A 14,586-nucleotide genomic window follows, 5' to 3' on the forward strand; every position below is an offset into this window, starting at 1 on the left:
AAAAGACTTGAACTCTGGAAGAAGAAATTTTGCTTTTGGTGCATGTCACAGTTCTCCCACTGGGACAAGCCCATCTACAACAAAAGTCATTACAGTCGTAGCTTCAAGGCTGGCTTTTCATTTCAAGCGGCAGTGCCTCATGCTTTCTACATCAAAGACCTGTCGTGTTAGGCAGGTGGTAACCAACGTTAGAGAAACAAAGAACTCTGAAACCAAGGTAGAGCGAGAAAACAAAACCAGGCACCGGGCGCCGTATGGGGGTGTGCCTGCCCATCTGTCTGCCTCCTCCCAAAGTTCCGCGTGTGAGCACAGAGGTGATTTTCAGTCGCGCGGAGAACTTCTTCATTGTGCCCATAAGAGTTACGGAACAGAGAGCCTTTTGGTGCTCCAAACAATACTAAACTTCAGGACTTGCTCTTCTCTAAGTCATTTATTTGTTTGTTCCGCTAGACATCTCCACAGGACGCCAGGCTCTGCTAGTTGGTTCCCCCCAGCTCCTCGTCCCCTTTCTTTACATCCCTCTCCCCAAACTGATGTAAGTAATAGACCCAACTACCTGAGAGGTTCAGTGCACCATCAAAGCACTGTTAAAGGCTTTTAAGTAAAAAGAAGATTACCTCTTGCTTCTTACGAAGTCCAAGACGACAAGGCATTGCTGTTTCAGAGTTACCGACTCTGCACTGTGCAATACTACAGCAACTGCATCAGAAGAGGGTCGTGACAGGTCAAAGTAGGGTCACGTACCTGCAGCCTCTGGAAAGGAGGGGACAGAGTCAGTCCTAAACCTGCTAGAACGATTCCGAGCAAGTGTGAGCAATTGCTATTATTGTGATGTCCAACTGAGTAATATCTTATGTCTAATTTTAACATTCAAGAGGAACTTTTTGTTTGGCCTGGCTTGGCCAGAGAGCCATTGGCAGTTGCCTATGGCTCAAATGCTAATATGTCAGGAATTCGGGTTGGCATCCTGTGTCTCCGCGCACCGACGAGGATGTGTTGTTTCTCAGTGAACTCTCGCTTCCCGTCTGCTTCGCTGTCGGCCTGTACGAAAGCCACCGAACAGGAGACTTGCAGGTCATGTGGCTCAGTTCCCGTGCACCGTAGGCTCTTGAAAACTTTTGGTTGTATATCTCCATGGCTCCTGCTCAGGTGAAACAGAGGTCAGAATCAACCAGAAAACTTCTCAAGTATTAGCATTTTTATTTTTTTATCTGATATCCTGTGTAATACGGAAAGCTGTGCAAACAGGCTGGAGAAAATAAGACGTGAACCGAAGTGAACCTTTCACTGGAAGGTCTGAAAAGATTCCGTTAACTTTGTATTATCAATAATACGTAACTTTAGATTGTCTTTCCATCTCTGGTATCTAGCCAGAGCGGGTGCAGTGCCAAAACAGAAGAAACACTGCGCTCGTGTTTGTAACTGCACATCCCAGTTTGACCTTGGTCAGCTCAATACGATAACCGTAACTCAGTAGCAGCAGTAGCCCTGAGGCCGTAGCTCTTAGTTGCCTACGACTGGAAGACTGAGGAGAGGCGGTTATACCCTCTTTTTCAAACTTTTGAGTAAGCAGGAAGCTTTCCAGAGGCAACCACCCCTTAACTGCCCCGATTAAAAAGCTCACAGCGCTTCACAGAACTCAGGTAAGCCTCGCTGAACTTCACCCAACCTTTTGATCCACGGCAAGACAAGATAACCCCAAAGTACGTTAGTGACATGAGACTGAATCAGCCCTGAAATCAGAGATGCAAAAGACTGACCTGATTTTTCCTTTCTTAGCCCTTCTTCCCATTCCTGCCCAAAGTTACTCAAGTTGTTTAGTCTGGTATTTCCTGGTACTTTCATGTATTTATTTTAAATAAAATGAAAGGATGGGGTAGCCATTATGAGTCTTAAGAGGTTTCACAGTCCCCTCTTGCTAGTCAACCTAAAATTTTCTTTCCTCTCACCCTTCAGATCCCATCTCATGTGTTTCATTGTGTGGTTCCTCTTCCCACTTAGGGCTTTCATACATTTGAACTCCTCCACCCTTCCTTCTGCCATCGCTTAGTTAAACTCTCAATACTTGCTTTATTTTTTAAGTATTTCCCCCACATTTTTTTTGTCTCCCTCACCTGATTATTTTCATGGCTACTTAATCCTCACCAACTCACTCATATCTTCCATCCAGTTGGGACGCACACAACTGAACACGATATCCCAAATCCCATGTTGCCAGTGCCATCTCAGCAAAAAGCATAATTATCTATTTAATATCTGATTTGCTGTCTCCCTTTAACTCACGGGTCATGTCCAATAATCCTGCTTCCCAAATCTCTCTCTGATTAAGTACTTGCCATTTCCTTTAGACATATTAGCTACATTTTTCTAAACTGAATCATGTTTGTTTTCTTCTTATTATGGTACTAATCTCTTGAGGCTTCTTTTGTACAAGTGGATGGAAAGAGGTTTTCTTTTTTCCCTTGTTATTGCACAAGAGGGTTTTTTTGTCTTTGGATGTGTCATAATAAAATGGTTTTGGTAGCAGCAAACCTAATTCCTGTTGTTATTAAAACATAACACACTTCAGGACAACTTAGTCATTGTGGAATAACACTGGCTTGTGAGCACCGCATATACCTAGCAGGAAGTGCTGAAGTAAGAGGAAGTGGGCTAGAGATACACAAAGAGGAAGGATTTACAGGCTGAGTAAGAAATTAAATTCAGCTACTTTTAATGAGTTAAAAAAAAAACCAACCACAACCCACCAAAACAAAGGACTCATCACTAACAGCTGAATTTTTATGTTACTCAAAAGATTTTGCAGTGACCCTCCTTTCATATAATTGAAGGATAGCAAAAACATGGTAGGAAAAACTTGATTCTTAACTGTATATATATTTTTTGATGAAAAAAATATAACCCAAACTTTGTCTCAGCTGGGGGACAGTATACGTCCTACAGCAACTATTGGGGTACTTGGTCTATAACGAGGCTGCTCTCCTCTTGACTTACAGTGTATTTTTTTATATGTAAAGATGGGCTCGGAAGGATTTACAGCCAGTCATGGACCACTGTGGAAAGGTATGTTCTTCACGTTCAAAGCTGGCTTTTCTTCCCAGCCACTCACTCCTCCTGCTCTTTCAAATAACTGCTTGCCAAATCGGAGCTGGGAGTAACGGGCATGGCGCCGTTCTCTTTGGGAGAGGAGGGCAGCTGTTGTGCACACAGCCAGCCTCGGGTTGTTCCCGGCCCCACAATTTGGGAGTTAAAATTTTGTCTATCTGAAGACAAATACATATATCTATATATCTCAGTAGGTTTGACCAACTTCTCGTAACACTGCAAGGTTTCTGTAGTGGCTGGTCTACTACACATCTCCACCTAGACCTGCCAAACAGCCGCCTTTGACCTAGATAGGCTGAATTTCAGGTTTGGTTAGAGTGTCACCTGGTCAGCAAGAAGACCAAACCGACAGCGTGACAGTACGGAAGGGAGAGCTCCCCACAACGGATTTTCAGGACCGGAAGGTTATGCTGCTTGAGTTTGTTGCAAATCCAGTACGATCTGACAAAACTGAAAGATAAGATATGGCAGAATGAAAATTCACGTGTGAAAAAGCGTTTTGGTGGTGGGTTAGCCCAGATGTGTTACATCTCTTTCATTCAAGAGCCGTGATCAGATCGCACAATTCAACTGAAGAAGCTGGCGATGGACCACTTTATGCCACTTGATTCCTATGAATTTACACGATCTTGTGGCAGCTGCAGGTCTTTATGCACCAGCTGGATATATTTATGCACAGAACCTAGTTTAAAGAGGCTTATTTTGGGATGTACCTTTCAGAAAAATACCGTTGAAGGTTACATCACTTTAAAAGAATAATAACCTGTGGTATAGGAGGTGGTACGCACCTTGGCTTTGCCTTCAGCCGATAGACTGTCCCACTTCAGAGTCATTCGGCTTCCTTGCACTGCACTTTGGGAATGCTCCGCCATTCATCCTGCTCTGGGCAAGGAGGAACTCCGGAGCTAGCTGGAGAGAAACGGAGCTGGCACACTGAGTGTGTGAGGGGGAGCTCGGTGGTCCACTGACACCAGCGCTGCCTGCTACCACTGTCAGCCTGGCAAAATCTAGGCTGGTCCCCACGGCCTGGAGAGCTGAGAGGTGTGGAAGTGATAGTGAAGGAGGAGCAGGGGAGAGAAGCAAGTAGAAGTAAGAGTGGGAGGAATTAACCCAGAGAAGTGAAGTGGATCAGGAGCAAACACTTAAGTCAACAAACAGAGGGAGGAAACAAAGAAGAGAGAGACAAAAATCCTCACTTAACAGTTTATAGCAACAAGTCCTAGGAGAACTCTCTGAGTTTGCATCCCTTGGAAACGAAGCCACCAATAATGCAATCCTGGAAAAGCATCCCCACTCCAAGTCTTGAACAGTATGGATCCAGGAAATATTAAATCCATCTGCTGTGGAGAATCAACAACAAAAAACCCATTTGATTTATTCTCTAGACACTGGGCCCAGACTCGGTCACTAAGCTGTGCTATCTAATGTGGTTAGACAACTTCTAGGGAACTAACCTCTTGTTGCCATTACTCACAGTGTTTGCTTTTCCCCTATTGCCTTACTCATCTGATTCCTCCCTTCTTATTATGACTCTGGTTGAGTTGATAGGTCATAATTTATACTACAGGCAGAGGCTTTCATGCCTTTGTCGGTAACTTGAGCCAGGGAAGTGAGTTATTCTTGCCTTTGCCTTGTTTCTCCGTCTCGTTCCTTCTCCGTCTGGGAGTTTACCTAGACCTAGAACATACAAACTCTGTAGTACTACCCATCAGGAGAGAGGCCGATTAGCTTTCTCTCCAGTTTTAGTTACAGCACGTGTCTGCGAGTGCCTTTGCATGAGTTTTTTGCTTGATGCCAGGTATTTAATAGAAGCCCACAGTGATACAGCACCATTAGTCCCAAAGTGCTTTCCAAACCATAGGTTTACCCACCGAAGTTATCCTAACTAACACTAAACCAGAGGCATCGCTGGAGAAGAGCAGGCACACAGCAGGCACTTCCCCTCCCAAGTCGATGTGTAGTGGGCTTTTTCTCAGGCGCTGTGTCCAGCCCAGCTCCAGACACTTCAAAAAACATCTCACCTACCTTTGATGCTGGTTCCAGGTCAGTTAACTACCTCCTCCCATGTGGATGAAAGCCAGAGCACGGTTCACACTCATTTTATACCATAGCCCACTCATGTTACGCAGCTGACACAGACTAAAACTACTCAAGCCCTGAGAGGGAACCTAATTGCTTTCTCTCAACGATCACTTGTACTCAGTAGTACGGAACGGTTCTTCTCCATCTTTCTGGGCAAGGACTGATGGAGCAGCTACGTTTGCTGGGAGTGAAAGGCCCGTGAGACCCCCTCACGTTCTGCAGCACGACCCACCCAGACACAGGGATGGGGCTCCACTCCAGGCTGCAGGTGCACTAAGGGTCCTCAGGGTGTAAAACGCTCCTCTGGAAAATAGCAATAACTTCGCTAATTCTACTGCAATAAATAAAATCAAGAATGAGCGGGGGCAGGTTCCTACACTGCCAACAATGGCTGCATTCCTAATATGTGCTCTCACATCCATACCAAAATGCTGGTTACCAAATTGCATGAAGATGTCCAGATCACTTACTGGTAAACAAAAAGCAAAGGATCCAATGGGGCGAAAACACCCCTCCCCTCTCTTCCCGTCCCATCTCATCTCAGAAGAACTTTGCATTCCTCATCTTCAAAAAAGAGCTTCCCTAGATAGAGAAGGGAGGCCCTACCTCAGCTGAGCATTTTCTTATTAGAATTTAGGACATTCTCCGCATCTTCCGCCATCAAGAGTTCAGCACGTTCAATACCTGCGGTGGTGTGAGTCAGATCCGGCTGGTTCCTGCCTAGGTGACATCAGAAGAAAAAAAACGTACAGATTCAGTTAGGTATAATCGAGTGGCCACTGGAGACACGGTAAATCTCTTCCCAGGAATGGTTAAAAAGTCGAGCTCACCTGCCAATTTTTCAATACCCAAAGTCTTAAAACAAACAAAACAAAGCCAAAACACCCTTCCAGAAGAGAGGAACATATGAGAGTACTTGAATTCGCCCCAGCAATAGGGCGAATGCAGAGCTGGCCCATTAAAATACACTTTACCTGCTTCAAAACTGCCCTCATGATCTTTTGAATCGGAGCGGCGGTTCCTAATGTGCTGTTTGACAGCTGCCATGGCCTTGCCAAGGGTGGTTCCTGCTCGGTGGTGAGTGAAGTGATTATTGTATCTGCAGTCAGCTAGACACTGCAGCGTGGAAACCTGGGAGATGAAAGGCACCATATAAATATACAATATTATTACTGCTATTACTATTATTTCACTGGCCTTTTGCCTCGCCTTCTGGTTGAGCAAGAGAATATGAGTATTCCTGAATGTCCCCAACCCTGCATTTAGTCAAGCCTCGTCTTTAGCACTGTAGACCTTCAGATATAATTTTTTCCCATCATCTCAGTTCACAGAGCCACAGACTTGGTATTAACTTCAAAGTATTTTTCCTTTTAAAATACAAGTCAATGTTATTTGTTAAATGACTGTTTTGAACTTGGATCCAATATTTTTAGTAAAAGAAAAAAAAAAAAGAAAAAAAGAAAAAAAGTTTTGTTTTGTTTTTTAACTGGAAGGAATCCAAACTATCCACGGCTTTTATAACCCAACTTCCTTATGAGTCAGGACATTTATTGCCAGAAAAATATTATTTTAACTTTATTAGTGCAATATAGTAGTGACATCTAGTGGCTTTCATCAGCGTCGTGATGAGCGAGGGAGAGGCGACTGGCAGGACTTGTGGGAACAGATCCAGTTTGGGGGTTGTTATGCCATTGTGGAGAGTCAGTGGCAGTTGAATGAGCTCTTCGAAGATGTCTATAGAGTTTATTAAAATTATAATAATATAATGAAAGGAAACTCTAAGTTAGGAAATTCTAATGGTATAACACCCATGTGTGATTTCTTCAGCTCACGTTTATAACAAGAAAGGTAAAATTCATTACTTCCTTTAGCCAAGCTTAAATATCTCATTGTTCACACCAGAGAGCTCCTTCACCATGAACTAAAGAACCAATATTCTCAGATTTCTAAATCGATGTTCAGTCCGAGGCACTTTGCAGACCATGTAGCCTAAATGCCACGGGCACAGCCCAGCTCCTTCTGAAAGAAGCAGGAGTTGGGCCACAGTTTTCCATAAAGAAAGATCATGGCTTCAACTTTTTTTTTTTTCCCCCCAAAGCTGAAGCTCCTCCTGAGGCCTTCAGCCAGGATGCATTTGCCTACAGACTTACTGTTACGCTCAGGAATACCAAAACAAAAGTCAAGATTGGCCTTTTAGTAACAGGACTGAGGCAGTGCACGCACCAAACTGGCAGAGGCAAGGAACAGTCCCCGGGCTCCTGAAGCAAAATACCGGAGTTTGGTAGAAAGATAAGGCTTCTAGCACTGGCATGGAAGTTTATCATCAGCCATGTGGCTTAAAATGGTTTGTCGTTAACTGTGCAATAGCATTAATATTACAACCAACTTGTGGGGTCCCTTTCTTCCTCTCAGCGAGCTTGCCTGCAAAATTTAGTTGGGCACAAAAATTGCCAGATGTTCTTTGAAGATAAATTATGCTTGTCTGACCGTGCTCAGCTGGCTTTGGAGCTTCAGGCTCTTGAACATTACTGTGATTTCAAATTCTACCATAGGTCTTACACTTTCTGTCCCTTCAGCTCAACAAGTTCTTCATTACTTGGTCAGACTTCCCACATAGAAGGCCCGTTTAACTAAAAGGCTATAACTGAGAAAAAGCTATTAATAATTGTTTTATTTAGTCATGGACACTCGCTACATACAGAAAAGGAGATGAAATGCTGGAAAACTTATTTTGCATAAGCAAGTTACCCTGCGCTGGCTGGCTGCAGCTTAGATAAACCGCGGGATTGTTCTATAAGGGACAGAGATTTTGCACGAGCTTTGCTGAGAAAGCCTGCGTTATGCAACTGAGGGGTTATGGCTCTGCAGGTGTGTGCCTGGGCGTGCGCGTGTATATGTGCGTGCATGTGTTTTATTACGAAAGGATTTACTTTTCCATGTGCAGCAGTGACAGCACCCCAGAGGAAGTCATAGCTGGGAAGTATCTAATATAATATTTGCACTGCGTCTGCAGTTTGTGTCAGCGTGCCAGCGTTGTTGCTCCGCTCTCCCTCCTCGGGATTATTAGGGGGTTTGCAACATTAAATATAATGACTGTCTTTGAAGTTTAGACTTAAGAACTGAGACGGTTTTTCCATGTTGGCAGTTAAGCTGCAGCCTCCTTCCACGGATGGCAGGCCAAGGAAACAAACGGTCAGCTCCACGTCTGCCTGAAGCACCTCCACAGAGTGAACCTACTGCTTCCACCCTGGATGAAGCTCCCACCCCAGCCTTCGCTTGCTGCTGGGTCCCACCTCCGCTGGGCTCCTACAGCCGGGAAGAGGTCAGACCCAGGGGTGTCCTCCAGCGCTCCTCGGGCAAAACCCCCTTGGGATGACGCGGCCCTGGGGCCACCGCCGATATCGTCTCCGGGATGGGGACTGCTGCTGCCCGCAAGGCAGCGCTCCCCGTGCTGGAAAGTGGTGAGTCAGAGCAGCGGCTTGAGGGAGACTTCAAATACTCCAACAGGTCTGGCAGAAATATTTATACACCTGCATTTTCAAATATGCTCTACTTTCTCACTTTATAAATACATGGGATCCAGTTGAACACTTGGCCTAGCAGAGCCAAGTATGCCCCTTTTTATTTGATGAACCAGCTGTTTTTCTGGCCTGTTCATATAAACATATTTGTGTGTGTTGATTTTGCAGTTCATTGGGAAAAAGAAACAGATGACAGGTCATATGTGCATTTTGTTATGTATGTAACTACCACATCGAAAATTCCCTTCAGTCCATTTACTTGTTTACTTTGCATGAAGGGAAGCAGCACATAAAACACTCGGAGAAGGCACGGGAGGACGACTGCTGATGCCTTTATAACCCAAGAGATGCAAAATCGGTTCATACAGGTGAGATGCTGCAGTGGGTCTGTTTACAGATCACCACGGGCTGCGATACCACGAGATACGAGTCCACACAGGGGACAACTGGTGCAGCCCGGACAGCGAGCTCCTGCTCACATATTCATTCCTTTGGTTTTGGCTTCCACGCCCCTGGTTCCAGGTGTGAACTAGCAGTGGCTTTCAAGATTCAGATGGGGATTTCCAAAGGATCTGAGATAGCCCACTGTAGCACTAAAACGCCACGCCACTTGGGCAGTTTGTAGGTTGCTTCAGTTATCTCCTTCCACACGGGCAGAGGAGCCAAAAACCTACCCCGCTTCTCTCCGGCATTGCACGTAGGTGGACAACAGACGCCGGCTTGCGCTCCTCCCTGCGTGGAGGCTTGTCAGGAGCTAACGCAATACGACAATCTCAACCAGCTCATAAAATTATAACGGGATGTCAAGGAATTTATTGCCAAGTCTGAAAAAGAAAAACATTTCAATATCCTATTATGGCCTCTCCCCAGCCCTATAACCTGCTGAGAACTAGGCTTTAAAATGCTGCACTAGCCAATCCCTCTGAACTTTGACTTCTATTTGGAGGCATTGTTTTTTATTCAGCTATAAATAAGCTGAATTATGGGCTTTTTCAAGGGGGACGTGCATCTGGAACATTACATGGAAAACCTCAGGTTAATGCCCTGACAGTTTGTCTAGGCAGTAAAAGGTAATTGCATGTAACACCACAAAAGTTGTGCAATCCCCAACATAAGGAACTTTGCTTCACACAAATCACTGGAATTAGACAAGGGATAGGATATACTCCCTGGAGGTGCCAGATTTCATCTTGCCAGTTTTATTCTTTATACTTACCTTAAGAATACATTTATAATTTAATATTTTGCTCTATTTCTGGTTGCCTTTGGGGCCAAACTGGAGAACCTAAAGCACTATAAAATGGTTCATCCTGGTAAACAGTCGCATTTCACCAGCTGCTTGCAATAGTTACTGTATATTTTCACGGCTATCTGCCCCTTCCACTTCATCAGCAATATCACCAAACTCCTTATTTTCTGCAGCAAATGGAATTCTAAACATCTTATTTTTGTGTGTGATTTTTATTATAGGATTTCACAGCCAAGCCAAAAGGGAGAAGACAAGTTAACAACTAAGCCCATTTCCCAAAAGAAAGGCTTGTATTCTTGATAATATCAGATGTAACAATGGCAATGGATGTGCGTAAGCCAACGTGATAAAGCCGTGGAGCGGGACTAGCCAAAAAGATATCAGTAAGCTATGAAGTTTTATTTCTTTTTGAAGAAGAAAGTAACGCTTTCTGCTTCCTTTGGAATTTTACGCAACGTTTCATTTCCCTGTAAAATTTTGAAAGCGGCTTTATTTGAAAGCTCCCCGGGGGTTGTGCTGCAGGGACAGGACACTCGTGTAACGTACCTGCACTCACGTGCTCGTCGGAAGGGAAGGGCTTCGCTGGGCAGAGGGGAGATGTGCCGCTCTGCCTAAATGCTAGCTAGTCCTTCCAAGTGCGATATGCAAACAGGGACCCCTTCCACGCTCTTTGTCAGCAAGACAACCCCAGTTGGACTGGCCCCAAAAATAAGTGAGGAGAACAACCTACTTAATCGACAGCTGAGCCAGGTGGCTGAATATATGGGAGAGAAATAATTTCCAAGTTGCGTGCCAAGCTCATGTTCTCTGCAGTGGGGCCCCGTTTTGTGCTGGGGAAGAGTTAGGGCTCCGAATCGCAGTGTCATGGGATGCTTTGGGCAGAGAATCGACTGCTGTTGGCTGGAGGTGCCGAGAGACAGCGCTGATCTTGCTGTAGCTCTGAAAATAGATCTGCACCTGCTATTAGCGTCAGCTTTGCCATCAAAATCCTGTCCAAGCGTGTAAATAACTTACAAATAAGAGAGATTTTGAAAATAGACTCCAATCTTCCTCCCTATCAAGGAAACAACCCAGACAAGTAGTCCAAATCTTTCTGGCTGCTCAAAAGTCAAGACAGGGCATTACAAGTGTTAGAAAGAAGGAAGCATGACACAAACCCACACGCAATTAACAACCCTGCAATGAAAGCGTGCAACTAAGCCAGATTAAAGATGTGGTCAAAGATCCAGGTATAAATTAATTTCAATGTACCTGAAGAACTACCAAGGCAATTAAATGAACTTGCGGGTGCCAGCTTCTCTGCCCCTTTCCTTACTCTCTCCTTGCCTTGCATGTCTGTTCCAGGCTTGCCAAAGCACTGACTCTCTGTCTTCTGTTTCGTACCTGCTGCCCAGGAGCACAGTTGCAATTGAATGTGGTTTTTCTTCTGTGACTGAAAGTAGAAGAAGGTAATAGAAGATACCATAAGTAAAAATTTCAAAAGCAACTAATCATTCTAAATATTTTTATTCTGGGGTACGACTTGAGCTGCTTGAAATTCAATGCCTGAGTTGCAAAGTAGTTCAACAATGTCTCTAAATTAATCTTCAACCACTGTGATTTCCAAAATCACATGACATTTTTCAAAATCTTTGCCTATGAGTTTAAAACGAGGACAAAAAAACCCCAACCCTGTCTACTCCATGAGGCAGGGAACCTTTATCCCCAGGCAAAGTTGGAGGGTATACATTTGGAAGAGGTTCTTTTTGAAGGTGCTCACAAACAATTTACAAGCAATAGGTTCTGGGATGCTGAAGGAGCTAGGTAAGGAACAGGTATACTTATAAGTCATAAAACCTGATTATACAGGGAATATTAATCAAAGGGAGCACTAGCAACTTCAGCTGTATATGTCTGCTAGTTTTACCCAACCGTGGGCTTGAGGTCACTGCACCACGTGCTTTAAATCAGTAGTTTCCATATTGTACGCACAAGGAGCATTTCAGTTCAGACTAGTTCCCACCTAGTGCCCAGACTTTCCCGTTGGAGAAGCCGCTTTGCCAAAGCAGAGCAGGCACCAGCCTGGATGCGACTGGGACAGGCAGAGGGTCTCAACTGAGCAGAGTTCTCCTGCTCTCAGCCCATACACCACCGCACGCGCTTCCTCATCAACAGGGTCCTGCTCCCACTGGGGATTTTATTATTGGGAAACAGGCTGGGTTTGTGCTGAATGCTCCTCAAAGATGGAAAATAAAAGCGACTGGTTTGGCACAGGTGACCTTGACCTATCTCAGAACGAGCTAAAATAAAACTTGCCTTAGGGCTGTGTCCCCAGGTACCTCAAACTCTCATGGCCCTGTTGTTCACATGAATGCTGATGCTCTTCTCACACCGCACCGCAGCACTGGCTGAGCAAAAAGGACACCTATCCAGTCCATGAAGTTCTTGCACAAAAAAATATTGGTTTTCCTTAATGAGGAATATCATCTGGAAGGCTGTTTATCACTGCAGTAACTGAGAAGGAGCATGGCCCAGCCTGTTTGGATTGTGTCACATGGGACAAGTTAAAAGCTCAGCAATGGGCTCAGGAATTGCCAAAATGTCGTAGAGGTAGCGGAAGAAGTAAAAGTCTTGCCAGCTCTCACATGAATGTGTGCTGGCTCTAGCATTCACGCTGGAAGTCTTTATGTGGCAACTTGAATTTCCTCATTTCACTCCTCTTGTTTCAGTTATCCGGTCATGAAGTGAAAAAGCAAAACAAAACAAAAGCACCAAACGTACATGATTAATCACTCCGCATAACTCAGTAAATAGCCAAAGGCTAGTCACGGCAAATAATTCACCAGCACTCTGTGAGCAATACATTTGTGTGGAGTGTTCAGCTGGTTCTGACTAGCAGGCTCTCAGAAATGGGTATTCGCAGGAAACTCATCAACAGAAGAAAAATACGGTATTTATTTCTGGCATCTTTGCCAGCTCCATTATTTGCCTAATACGGCAAAACCCAGTAAGGACAAAGCAGAAGGTGCAAATGAACCACGATATGCTCACCAGAAAACCAGCTGGGTGCGAGGGTCCCATACACCTGGAAGGACACTTGACTTTATCGCCATGCAGGATTCAGACCTCTCAGCAACCACGAGTGGGGCACAACTTTCAAAAGCTTTGCTTTTAATTCAGCCCCGTACACGGCTCAGATTTTCAAAAGCGCGTGATACCAGACGCGCCGAGCCCTTTGGAAAACCCCGCCACCCAACGTGGTCCCTCAATGAGGGCTGAACTCTGTTGGAACTAACCCTTGACAGCTAACAACCTGGCTTCAGCCTTGCTATTGTCTCAGCGGTCATCAGATGCCGGAGAAAAATGAAACCTTGAGGGCGAAAGATCTTATCCAAGATCATCAGTAGAAACACGTTGCTCTGCAACCTCGTTTTCTAAATGGGCTCCCCTCCCAGTATACCCCAAGTGGCACATGGCCTGAAACACAGATGGATCAGCACCAACACATATACAGCTGTGAATAGATCATATATAATGGTGTTTCATTTTGTATTCCCAGCTTGCCAGCAGATATTAGGCCACGTGTCTGGTCATAAGAGAGAGAACTTAAGCCCTGAAATAATAGCTACAGAATTTTCCTTTGTATAAGGTTGTGGAATAAGGGTCCCTCAGCAAGATCAAGGTCCTGTTGTGGCTGAGTGAAATGGTTCACGCTAAGTAACGAACAAGCAGGCGAGCAGCTGAACCGAACCCGCGCCCACATCTCCAGGCGAGGGGACGCTGCCCACCAGCCCACGCTACCTCCTGCTGCTCACAACCTCTGCCCCTGCTTCAGCTCTTCCTCATTTACGAAGCCCTAAGCAATGCAGTGATCTACTGGGGCAATTTATACTGACATTGGAATTAGGAATAAAGAAAAAAATATGACGTTTCAGGCTACCTCTATTTCTATGAGGTTCTGCTCACAGCATATTACTTTCTTTCTCTTTTTTTTTGCACATGAAGAACCCAAAACCACTATTACTGACACAGGTACATTTCAGATTAACAGCAACCGGAGAATAAGAAAAATAGAGACACAGGAAAGAGAAAAGTAGAAGTTCTGCTCTAAGGCGTTGTTCCCCAAGAAATTAGGCTGCTCTAATGTTCCTTAGCCAAATACAGTATCTGTATTCGCTTGCCCTCTTGCATCCATGCAAAATAACTATGCATTCCAAAAGAACCACAGGAAAACCACCAAACAACCGGCACAGACGGGTCTCTGTTGTAGTTGTTTGATGGTATTGCTTGTCATTGCAACAAAACGTCACTGAGCAGTTTAGGGCATTTGGTCCACACCTTTACATCCTGCGGTTGTGCTAAACAGGCCCCCATCGCATCTAAACCCCAACGTTTCTAGCGCCAAATGCCTGCAAGCTTAGTAGTTTCCCCAAGGATTATGCAAAGTAAAAGGACCTCAGATACGTAAATATGCAGAAGGGGCAGCGCAGAAGAGACAGCTACAGTACAAACAAGAAACCAGTTCGTATATGCGGATTCAAAATGGGAAATGTCCATGTTTTGGGGCTGCACGCATCCCAGCAAATACACCGAGGGGAACACTCAAGGGGGCATCTAATCTGTTTTCTTGCCCAGTAACAGCACCGAGAA

This window comes from Grus americana, chromosome 14 (genome assembly GCF_028858705.1).
Source record: "Grus americana isolate bGruAme1 chromosome 14, bGruAme1.mat, whole genome shotgun sequence".
Classification (NCBI taxonomy): Eukaryota; Metazoa; Chordata; class Aves; order Gruiformes; family Gruidae; genus Grus; species Grus americana.